Consider the following 11,570-nt stretch of genomic DNA (forward strand, 5'->3'; position numbering starts at 1 on the left):
GGATCCCTCTTACACTATGCAAGTTGGTGCAGCCACTTTGGAAAACAGTGTGGACATTCCTTAAGAAATTAAAAATGGAGCTACCCTATGATTCTCTAATTGCACTATGGGGTATTTACCCCAAAGATACTGATGTAGTGAAAAGAAGGGCCATCTGTACCCCAATGTTCATAGCAGCAATGGCCACAGTTGCCAAACAGTGGAGAGAACCAAGATGCCCTTCAATGGAAGAATGGATAAAGAAGATATGATCCATATAGACAATGGAGTATTATGCCTCCATCAGAAAGGATGAATACCCAACTTTCTTACCAACATGGAAGGGACTGGAAGAGATTATGCTGAGTGAAATAAGTTAAGCAGAGAGAGTCAGTTATCATACGGTTTCACTTACTTATGGAGCATAAGGAATAACACAGAGGACATTAGGTGATGGAGCAGAGAAATGAGTTGGGAGAAATTGGAGGGGGAGATGAACCATGAGAAACTTTAGACTCTGAGAAAAAAAACTAAGTGTTTTGGAGGGGAAGGAATGGGGGGTTGAGTGAGCCTGGTGGTGGGTATTAAGGAGGGCACATATTGCATGGAGCACTGGGTGTGGTACATAAACAATGAATGCTGGAACACTGAAAATAAATAAAATAAAATGAAAAATAAATCTTAAAGAGAAAAGAAAAAAATATAAAAACCTCCACTGTTATTGTCTTCTGACTTGTACTTATATTATAAAAAGTGATATTTAGAACTAAGATCTATTGCAAATAAAACCTTGCAATCTTTTTTTTTTTTTTTTTTAAGATTCTATTTATTTATTTGACAGACATAGGTCACGAGTAGGCAGAGAGTCAGGCAGAGAGAGGGGATGCAGGCTGTCTGCAGAGCAGAGAGCCCAATGCGGGACTCAATTCCAAGACTCTGGGATCATGACCTGAGCTTAAGGCAGAAGCTTTAACCCACTGAGCCACCCAGGTGCCTCTGAATGCAGGTATTCTTATAAATCAACCATTACTGGATTTCTTTTTTTCAGACATTGGTGTGTTTTTGTTTCTTAGGTTATTCCACGAGCATTTATTAAACATCTTACATAACAAACCTTATTCTAGATATGGGAATTTGACAACAAATACAAAAAACTGTCAAGAAACTGGTAAAGGGGGATGCCTGGATGTCTCAGTGGGTTAAAGCCTCTGCCTTCGGCTCAGGTCATGACCCCGGGGTCCTGGGATCGGAGTCCTGGGATCAAGCCCCGCATCGGGCTCTCTGCTCAGCAGGGAGCCTGCTTCCCTCTCTCTCTCTGCCTGCCTCTCTGCCTACTTGTGATCTGTATTTGTCAAATAAGTAAATAAAATCTTAAAAAAAAAAAAAGAAACTGGTAAAGGTATTTGATGGTTTATGGTAGAGGTCCACAACTATGGCTCCTGAGTCAAATCAGAGCCATTTCCCCCCTCTCTCTCTCTCTCTCTCTTTTTTTTTTTAAACAGCTTTATGAAGGCATTATTAATATTAAAGAACTTCATATATTTAATGTATACAATTCAATGAGTTTGAACTTCTGCAAACATCTACCACACTTGACCACAATTAAGGTAATAGATATATCCAACACCTCTGAAACTTCCCTTTTGCCCCTTCGTTTTTGCTTGTTGTGTTGCTGTTGTTGTTGAAAGAGCACTTAACATGAGTTCTACTTCTTAACAAATTTGAAGTGCACAACACCATACTGTTAACTATAGGCACTGTGGGGGCACCTGGGTGGCTCAAGAGGTTGGGCTGCTGCCTTCAGCTCAGGTCATGATCTCAGGGTCCTGGGATTGAGCCCCACATTGGGCTCTCTGCTCAACGGGGAGCCTGCTTCCCCTTCTCTCTTTGTCTGCCTCTCTGCCTACTTGTGATCTCTCTGTCAAATAAATAAATAAAATTTAAAAAAAAATTTGGCACTGTGTTGTTCAGCAGATTTCTAGAACTTATTTATTGAGCATAAATGAAACTTCTATGCATTGAACAATATACCCTCATCTCCCCCACCCCCAGGCCCTAGCAACCATCACTGTATTATCCATTTCTATGAATTTGGCTATTTTTGGTATCTTATATTAGTAGAATCTCACAGTATTTGATCTTCTGTGACTGGCTTATTTCATTTAGCATGTTGTTTGAAATCACTTTCTTTTTTAAGGCTGAATAATATATGTACCACATTTTCTTTATTTATTCACCTTTTGATGTTCACTTGGATTGTTTCAATTTCTTAGCTAGTATGAATAATAAACTTAGCTGCAATGAAGATAGGAGTGCAGATATATGTTCAAGATCCTAATTTTAATATTTTGGGTATATGCCCAGAAATAGGGTTGTCAAATCATATGACAGTTTTATTTTTAATTTTTTTAAAGATTGTTTAAAAAACAATTTTTTTATTTTTAAATTGTTTTTAAATTTTTTATTTTATACTTTTTTTATAATATAAAACAATTTTATAAATTGTTTTAAATTTTATTTTTAAATTGTTTTAAAAAACAATTGCTTTTTAAAGACTGTTTTCTAGATACTACACTATTTTATTTTCCATGTGCATAAGGGTTCAAATTTCTCCACATGCTCACCAATATTTAACTTTTTTTTTTAATAGCCATCCTAAGAGGTATGAGGTGATATATCATTATAGTTTTACATTTCCTTAATAAGTAATGACTTACAGCATCTTTTCATATATCTGTTGGCTATTCATATATCTTCTTTGGAGAAATTTCTGTTCAAATCCATTGCCCATTTTTAATGGAGTTATTTCCCTTTTGCAATTGAGTTGGAGGCATTCCTTATATATTTTGGAAGTTAACTCCCTATCAGATATATGACTTGCAAGTATTTTCTGTCATTCTGTAGGCTGACTTTTCAATCTTTGTTGGTTTGTTGTTTTCTTTGCCATGCAGAAGATTTTAGTTTCATGTGGTCCCACTTGTCTATTTTTGCTTTTGTCACCTGTGCTTTTGGTATCATATCCAAAAATCACTGCCAAGACCTAAGTCGAGAGACTTTGCCCTATGTTTTCTCCTATGATTTTTAAAGTTTCAGGTATTATGTTTAAGCCTTTAATACTTTTTGAGCAGATTTTTTAATACAGTGTTAGATAATGTTCTGATTACATTCTTTTGCATGCAGATATCTAGTTTCCCATCACCATTTGTTAAAGAGAAAATCCTTTCTCTACTGTGAATTCTTGGTACACCTATCAAAGATTAATTGACTGTACATGCATGGGTTTACTTCTGGGTTCTCTATTCTGTGCCATTGGGCAATCTGTCTGTATCCCTGCTGGTACCATACTGTTTTAATTACTGTAGCTTTGTAGTGTATCTTGAAATCAGAAAGTGTGAGGCCTCTAATGTTGTTCTTTCTCAATACTGCTTTGACTATGTAGGGTACTTTTTATGATTCCATATGAATTTTGGGATTTTTTTTCTATTTCTGTAAAAAAAATGTCACTAGGATTTCGATGTTTATTACATCAAATGTGTAGGTTGCTCTGGGTTGTGTGACTATTTTAACACTATTAAGCTTTCTAATAAGTATATATGGGACTTTTCCCATTTGTTTATGCCTCCTTCAATTAGTTTCACCAATGTCTTACAATTTTCAGTGTATAAGTCTTTTACTCCTTGTTCAAATAAATTGCTAAGTATATTATTCTTTTTGATGTTATTATAAGTGGGATTGCTTTCTTAATTTATCTTTCAAATATTTCTTTATTATTACATAGAAATGAAATTATTTTTATGTTGATTCTATATTCTATAACTTTACTGAGTTTATTAGCTTTCACAGGTTTTTTTTTTTCTTCTTGTGGGATCCTTAGAGATTTTTACATATAGAATTATCTCATCTGCAACACAGATGATTTTACTTTAACCTTTCTGATTTAAATTAATTGATTTCTTTTTCTTGCCTGATTGCTCTGGCTAGAATTTCTAGTACTATGCTGAATACAAGCTGTGAGAGTGGGTTTTCTTTTTTCCTGATATCAGAGAAAAAGCTTTCAATTTATCACAAGTGAGTATGATATTAGCTGTGGATTTTCCATATAAGGTGTTTATTATGTTGAGGTCCATTGCTTCTATGCCTAGTTGTTTTCATGAAAAAGTTTTTGTTAAATTTTTTTCTCTGTAACTATTGAGATAACCCTGTGATTCTTATCCTTAAGTCTGTTACTATGTCACACTTACTGATGTGTATATGTTGAAACACATTCGTGTCTCAAGAATAAATCTTACTTGATCATGACATATGATCCTTTTAATGTACTGACTTAATGTCGGGGATTAGTTTGCTAGTGTTTTGTTGAGGATTTTTGCATCTCTGCTAATCAAGGGCACTGGCCTATAAATTTCTTGTTTCTTGTGGTGGTTTTGTCTGGCTTTGCTATCAGGGTAATTCTGGCCTCATAAAATTTAGTTTGGAAGTATTTTCTCCTTTTCAGTTTTTTGGAAGAGTTTGAAAAGAATTGGCAATAATTCTTCCTTAAATGTTTGGTAGAATTCACTAGCGAAGCCATCTGGTCCTGGACTTTTCTGTGTTGGAAGGTTTTTATTACTGATTAAATCTCCTTATTCGTTACTGATCTTGATTCAGACCTTGTTTTTCTTCATGATTCAGTCTTGTAGGTTGTACATATCTAGCAATTTATCCATCTCCTCTGTTATCCAGTCTGTTGGTAAATAACTGTCCATAGTAACCTCTTATGATCCTTTTTATTTCTGTGATATTAGGTGTACTATCTCCTCTTTCATATTTGATTAATTCATTAATTTGAATCTGTTTTCTTTTTATTTTGTTATACAAGCTAAAGTTTTGTCAATTTCGTTTCTCTTTTCCAAAAACCAATTCCTGGTTTCATTGATCTTTTCTATTGTTTTTGTAGCCCCTATCTCATTTATTTCTGGTCTAGCATTTAGTATTTCCTTTCTCCTTCTAATTGTAGACTTAGCTGGTTATTTTTCTAGTTCATTAAGGTATAAATTTAGTAGGGGTTTTTTGTGGCTTTTTTTTTTAAGATTATATTTATTTCTTTTAGATAGAGAAAGAGGGAAGGCAGGGAGGGAAAAAGAATCTGAAGTACAGTCTGCACTGAGCACGGAGCCCAATGCAGGGCTTGATTCCATGATCATATCATCACCTGAGCCAAAACCAAGAGTGAAATATTTAGCCAACTGAGCCAGGCAGGCACCCTTAGAACATCCTTTTTAATGTGGGTGTGTATTGCCTTAAAATTCCCCCCCCCCTTTTTTTTTGTTACATCCCATTATGTTGTATTTTATTTAATTTTCATTTGCCTCAAGCAATGTTTTTTTTTTTTTCTCCTCTGATTTCTTCTTTGACCCTTGGTTTTTCAACAGTATGTTGCTTAACATCCACATATTTGCAAATTTTCCAATTTCAGTTCTCTTACTGATTCCTAGTTTCATACCATTATGGTTGGAGAAAGATACTGCATATAATTTCAGTCTTCTTAAGTTTGCTAAGATTTGTTTTATGACCTTACATGGGATCTATCCTGGACAATGTTCCATGTATGCTTGAGAAAAATGTATATTCAACTGCTGTTGGAGAGAAAGTTCTGAATATGTCTGTTAGGTTTGTTTGATCTACAGTGTTGTTCACGTTAGCTGTGTCTTTATTGATTTTCTGCCTAGATATGGTATCAATTATTGAAAATTTGGTATTGAAGTCTCCTACTACTATTGTATTGCTATAAATTTCCCCCTTCAGTTCTATTAATTTTTGCTTTATATATTTTGGTGTTCTGATGTTGGGTGCATATATATTTATAATTGTTATATATTCCTGATGAATATCCTTTTATCATTATGTAATGTCCTTTCTGGTGCCTTGTGAGAGTTTCTGACTTAAAATGTATTTTAAATGTATTGTGTTTGATTCAAGTAAAACCACCCCTGCTCTCTTCTGATTACCATTTGCATTGAATATCTTTTTTCCACCCCATTTACTATGTGTGTCTTTAATTCTAAAGAAATCCCCCCTAGGGCCACATAGGTTGCTCAGTTCGTTAAGCATCTGCGTTTGTCTCAGGTCATGATCCCAGGGTTCTGGGATCAAGTCCCACATCTGGCTCCCTGCTCAGCAGGAAGTCTGCTTCTCCCTCTCTCTCTCTGCCTGCCACTCTGCCTCCTTGTGCTCTCTAACTCTCTGTCAAATAAATAAATAAAATCTTAGAAAAGTCCCTCATAGGTAACATGTAACTGGGTCTTGTTTTATTATCCATCAGCCATGCTATGTTTTTTGAGCAGGAAATTTAATCCATTACTTTTAAGGTAATTATTCTTAGGCAAAAACTTACTATTGCATTATATTCTGCTTTGTGATTCTTTTGTCCATCTTTTCTTTTCTTGCTATTTTTTGTGTTTTGTTGATTTATTGTAGTCTTATGTTTTTATCTTTTCTTTTGTGTATATTCTGTATTTTTTTGTAGTAATCATGAGGCTTACATAAAACATCTTATAACAGCCCATTTTAAGCTAATACAACATAAGTTCAATAGCATATAAAAACTCCATTCTTTTTACTTCTCCTGCCCAGCACACTTTTTGTTATTGAAGTCACAATTTATAACTTTTTTTCCCTTCCAAATTTTTATTTAAATTTTAATTAGTTAACATATAGTGTAATATTGGTTTCACGGTAGAGTTTAGTGATATATCACTTACAAATAACACCTAGTGCTCATCCTAACAAGTGCCCTCCTTAATGTCTATTACCCATTGCACCTGTTTCCCACCCATCTCCATCAACCCTCAGTTTGTTCTCTATCGTTTGCAGTTTCTTATGGTTTGCTTTCCTCTCTTTTCTCCCCTATGTTCATCTGTTTTGTTTCCTAAATTCTGCAGGAATGAAATCGTATGGTATTCATCTTTCTCTAACTTATTTCACTTGACATAATACACTCTACCTCCATCCACATCATTGAAAATGGCAAGATTACATTCTTTTGATGGCTGAGTAATAGTCCATTATATATATGTACCATATCTTCTTTATTCACTCATCAGTCAATGGACACTTGGGCTCTTTCCATAGTTTGGCTATTGTTGATAATGTTGCTATAAACATTGGGGAGCATGTATCCCTTTGAACCTGTATTTTTGTATCACAGTTTATATCTTTTTATATTGTGAATTTATTAATAAATTTTATAGTTGTACTAATTCTTAATGTGCTTTTATCTTTATATTAAAATTAATAGTGATTTATATATCACCATTATAATATAGTATTCATATTTGTTTATATATATATATCATTACCAGGGATCATGTACTTTTGTGTTGTTTAGCATACTTTCATTTCAATTTGAAGAAATCCCTTTGGTATTTCTTATAAAGCAGATTATAAGTGATGAACTCCCTTAGTTTCTGTTAGGGAAAGTCTTTATCTCTCCTACGTTTTTGAACTGTTCAGCTATGTATAGTATTTTTGTTTGGTAGTTTTTTTTTCCTCCATACTTTAAACTTACCTTCCAACTCCCCTCTGGCCTGCAAGTTTTCTGCTAAGAAATCTTCAGATAATCTTATGAGGGATCCCTTGCATGTGACAAATTTTACAATTTTCAAAATTCACTTTGTTTTTGATTTGTGTCAACTACCTTGAAATTTGTCTTCATATAGACCTATTTAGATTTATCCTATTTGATATCCTTTCTCCCTCAAGAATCTGAATGTTCACGTCCTTTCCCAGATTTGGGAAGTTGAGTTGTTATTTCTTCATGAATTTGCATGTCATCCTTGCGCAGGGACCATGCTAATCTCTGTAGTATTCCAATTTTAGTATAGGAGCTACCAAAGTGAGCACTGGATCATCATTTCTTTAAATAAATTTTCTGGTAACAGTGGTATCCACAGTGGTAATAAACAGATCGATTCTTGTGAAATGCATAGTTAATTTTGTTACCCTTCTACTTAAAGTTCCATACTCTTTAATTTTTTTTTTTAATTTATTTGACAGAGATCGCAAGTAGGCAGAGGCAGGCAGAGAGAGAGGAAGGAAAGCAGGCTCCCTGCTGAGCAGAGAGCCCGACGTGGAGCTCAACCCCAGGACCCTGGGACCATGACCTGAGCTGAAAGCAGAGGCTTTAACCCACTGAGCCACCCAGGCGCCCCAAATTCCATACTCTTTAGAATGACCTTTGACTTTTCAAGATCTGAATACAGCCTACCTTTCCAACCACATCTCTCCCCAACACCTGTTTTTCCATCCTTTGATACACAAATACTGGTCATCTTGGAGATGATTTTTTTTTTTTAAATCTCAAAACCTAGTATTCTCAGTTTCCTCAACAAATGCTTACAATGGCTTTTCTCAAGTAACTAACTGACACAATAGCAAATGCCTTCTTCTGAATGAATTATTTATGTGCTGACACCAGCATTTCACTCTACCAATTATCACAATGCATTTATACATACACCTAACAATACTGTCTAATAAAATCAACTATTACCCTAGCTAATGCGTAGATATCACTCCTATCCGCTGGAGTGTCAGTATCTAACAGAGTATCAAAAATATCAACGTACTTGCATTCTTAGTTTTTTCTGTGATTGGAATTCACAAAATGTTTTTTACAACATAAGCACAATTAAAAGACAATAAAGATTGAGAATTTTGTAATTCTTAATTGTAAGAGATGATTATCATTTTCTTAGCATGACAGGTGTTTTTGACAGTATCAAATCATCTCTAGGCACAGAGTTAGTTAACAGTTATGTGATTTATGAATAAATAATTAAAGGGATGGTCATTAAACAGTCCTTGGGACCTGAGCTGTCCATTTTGTAGTTCTCTATTACTTTTGTAGTCTATCCTTGTTGGTAACAAGAAACAACACAACTGAAAGAAGCCACTGTCCTTCCAAAATTTTATAGCTACAGATGCAATTCACTGGTACATTAAGGACCTCTTCATATCAAGCATTCAATTAATATACCTGAGGTCCTCCAGTCTTAGAGACACATATTCCTCAGAGACTCTGTTACTCCAGGAAATAGCACTTAAACAGAATTTCCTAAAGGCTACCTACTTGTCAGCAATTTTCATCCTCCTATTATCTTGTTATTTTGCAGGAAAAAACCTACCATTTATTTACAAAGTGGAAATTTTAAAGGTAATGACCATAAAAGCATCTTTAAAAAATTTTAAAAAGATATTCTGATGGCCATCATCAAAATCAGCATCTCTATTAAATTGCTAATATCACATCACAGACCTCTAGCAAGCCTGATTTACTTTAGCCATGTACAAATAAAGATGGAATAAGCAAAAATGTGTCTTATGAACTAGGGCCTTTGAATGCATTAATTTGCAACATACCGATTTAACATTAGCCTCATACTAGACTCTTTATGAAGGAGAAAACAGGACCAAAAGGTAATTCTGTGAACCCACACATGGCATTTTTTTTAAATCATAGAGCAATGGGAGATGTCTCAAAGAAGAAACCAGAAAAATAAAAGCATAGGCAAATTGCATCACCACCATATAAGTCATCCACCTTCCAGTGTTTTTATGTCTGCTTTATTACCAGACTTACTCAGATAGCAGAACCACTGGATGGAAGCCACGTCTGTCACTGTGTTGTGGATATTTTTTCACACATTATAAGTACTTAGGAAACATTTTCTAGTAGTAATGGTTCAAGAAAACAAAGCACAAATTATACTTCTTTTGCACTATACATCTTTTTACTAGTTCTAAATTATTATTTTAGAACCTCTACTTCTACTTTAGGGCATATTCCTAGGCAAGAAACAATTTTACACCATTCTGAAATACACTCTGTGCCCACTGCTTAGGTGCAATTGGATATCACATGAGTTTTTACCTTAACTCCTCTTAATACTTTCTCAAAGTTTAATATATGTCTATTCTGAGTATGGTCTTATTTCTTTAGTCTTTTCAGGTCCTGCCTGAGTTTTATATTTTATATCAAAAATCATTTCCATTTAACATATGATATACTCCTAAACTTGTAAATAATGCAATTTTATAAACTTCTTTAAAGAAAATCACATTTCATTGCTTGACTGACAAAGCTTTATAGAAATTGTTGCTTAGAAGTCTGTAGTCACTTTTAACAGAAGCTTGAAACTGATATGTTGGTTTGGCCTATTCATATGGTTCACAAAACTTAAGTTCCTACAAAGTATCCTGACATCTCTAAGTCAGTTTGGGCCCCTTACATTTTTCATTAATTAATTGTAATTTTTAAACAAAGGCATTATTATATTAATTAGCTTTTTTTAAATTTTTTTCTCTTTTTTAAAAGATTTTTTTAAATTTATTTTTTATTTATTTTCAGCATAACAGCATTCATTATTTTTTCACCACACCCAGTGCTCCATGCAATCCCTGCCCTCTATAATACATATACCAGGTGGTGGGTATATTAATTAGCTTTGATGAAAAGAATAAAAATATGGAGTTACTCAAAAACTATTTCAATTTTTATTTTTATTTTTTAAACTATTTTAATTTTTAAACAGTATGCTTAGGTTTCTTTTTTTTTTAATATAATTTTTTATTTTTTATAAACATATATTTTTATCCCCAGGGGTACAGGTCTGTGAATCACCAGGTTTACACACTTCACAGCTTAGGTTTCTAAATATTTTACTTCCCCATCAGAAAAACATCCAGACTATCATCCAGTGAGTGGAAAGGAAGACCCCATGAAGGGGAGCAGTATTTAACATGATTTCTGAACGTTATGTAGAATAAACATGAAATTGATGTTGGAAACAAGTATAAGTGTAGAGATGGAGGGCTGATGTACACAAAGTGGTAGATATCCCAATAGGAGTAAATCTTTCAAGGAAAAACAGCACAGGAAATAGAGGAGAGGAGGGAAGGGAAAAGACGGGAAGGGAAGGGGAAGCAAAGCGAAGCAAAAGGGAAGGGAAGGGAAAAAGAGAGAAAAGACAGTACAGGATGCAAAGGCGGGTGTCGGGATCAGAAAGGTAGCTTTAAGTCAAAACTTGGTAGTAGTTAATAAGTTATGGAGCGAGACAAGCAGGATTATAATAAATACTTGGGCTCAGATTGCCTTTGAATGGGCAGACAGAGACCACGCACTCCCCCCATCCCCATGCACCTGAGCTCAGCTTTCCTTAGGCCTGGTCTCTTACATGCATCAAAGGTGTTCTCCCACATGCACTAGCAAGAGGTAGCTCAGAGATGGAAAGTTACCCACATCTATAACACAAACCTATGTAGTATCCAAAATACCCTGCCCTCAAAGAATCTCTCTGGAGGATGATGAGACATCCGTGGGCTATGATCTTCTCTTACTTATCCTTGATATAGGTTTCCCTATGAAAGCCCATTCTTTATACTCACACCCCCAGAATATTACAGAATTCTCCCTAACTCACATCTCTATGGAATTTGGATATTTTTTTTCACCATAAATCACTGTTAATTTCTGAGCAGTGCAATTTCATTATAGAAGTACTCACTTTCCTGAAAGCAATGTATATGAGAAAGAGGCAGCTAGAATGAAGGAG

The 11,570-nt window shown here is 34.6% G+C and overlaps 1 non-coding gene across 1 annotated transcript; it reads right to left on the bottom strand.

Annotated features, from left to right (window-relative positions):
• Positions 1 to 7,756: 7,756 nt before the first annotated feature.
• LOC123391513 lies at positions 7,757 to 7,860 on the bottom strand. Its single transcript, XR_006606223.1, has one exon. It is a non-coding gene; the product is annotated as a U6 spliceosomal RNA (small nuclear RNA).
• Between the last annotated feature and the right edge of the window lie 3,710 nt (positions 7,861 to 11,570).

Source organism: Mustela putorius, unplaced genomic scaffold, assembly GCF_011764305.1.
Source record: "Mustela putorius furo isolate JIRA1106 unplaced genomic scaffold, ASM1176430v1.1 tig00000228_pilon_pilon_pilon, whole genome shotgun sequence".
Lineage (NCBI taxonomy): Eukaryota > Metazoa > Chordata > Mammalia > Carnivora > Mustelidae > Mustela > Mustela putorius.